This window comes from Etheostoma spectabile, chromosome 14 (assembly GCF_008692095.1).
Source record: "Etheostoma spectabile isolate EspeVRDwgs_2016 chromosome 14, UIUC_Espe_1.0, whole genome shotgun sequence".
Lineage (NCBI taxonomy): Eukaryota > Metazoa > Chordata > Actinopteri > Perciformes > Percidae > Etheostoma > Etheostoma spectabile.
The window spans coordinates 5,891,787-5,892,712 of NC_045746.1; the positions used below are offsets into that span (position 1 = coordinate 5,891,787).

Genomic DNA, 926 nt, shown 5'->3' on the forward strand with positions numbered 1-926 from the left:
AACAGATGTTGACAAAGTTTCCTTTGGGGGACATCATTTGAAACTGGGAAAAATTAGAAGTCGGAAAAAGGTTTTAAATTGCAATATATCGCAGAATGTTGCGATATGTTTTAAATCGCAATAATATGGTATTGTGACATAAGTATCGTGATGACATCGTATCGGGAGGCGTCTGGTGATTCCCAACCCTAACTGCAACTAGAAATCACTTCACTCTCACACCTGGGATATTTTAAGAGGTAACAAAAAAACAGGAGAGCGTTTATAATAATGTCTTCCAGACTTGGGGCAAACATGTTTGGATTATTTTATTTATTAAGGATCCCGTTTAGTTGTTACCGTAGTAACAACAATTCTTCCTGGGGTCCACACAAAATATAAAACAAAACAAGACATTCAGTGTTACAGAGATACTTCCATATTGTCACTACAAAAAATAAATATAAACTATATAATTAATAATTCCACATTATTAATAAAATACAGTTGTACTGATACCTTCAAATTTCCTTCTCAACAAATGTTAGACACAAGTAAACAATGGACCCTCTGTACCGGTGTGAACTAGTGGCAGTACTTAGTAGGGGTGGGCATCGTTTGGATTATAAGTCAAAACTAGCAAAAGTGGATTTGGACAGGCCCTAAACGCACCTGCGCTTTATGCTGTACACTTCAATCGTTAAAATAGGGCCCTTAAAGATGCACTATGAGTTCCTGCATGGTTTCAGAGTGATTTTTTTTTTTTTTTGTCTCAAATCGTGGGCGTCTCTCCTTGATCTGCTAGCTACCTGCCCCCTGAATCCGAGGTGAAAAAGCCCGGTCTCGGGAGACAACACAGGGGTCGAAAACGTCACTCCAGCCAACCACCGACAAAATGATTAGTCATGACAGTTACGGAAACATTGGGGGGGGGGGGGGGGGGGGGG

General features: G+C 40.1%; 1 protein-coding gene across 3 annotated transcripts in view; it reads right to left on the reverse strand.

Moving 5' to 3' along the window:
• kdf1b (keratinocyte differentiation factor 1b) overlaps positions 1-926 on the reverse strand; it is a 4,842-nt gene that overhangs the window by 450 nt on the left and 3,466 nt on the right. The gene's annotated exons all lie outside the window — the stretch shown is intronic.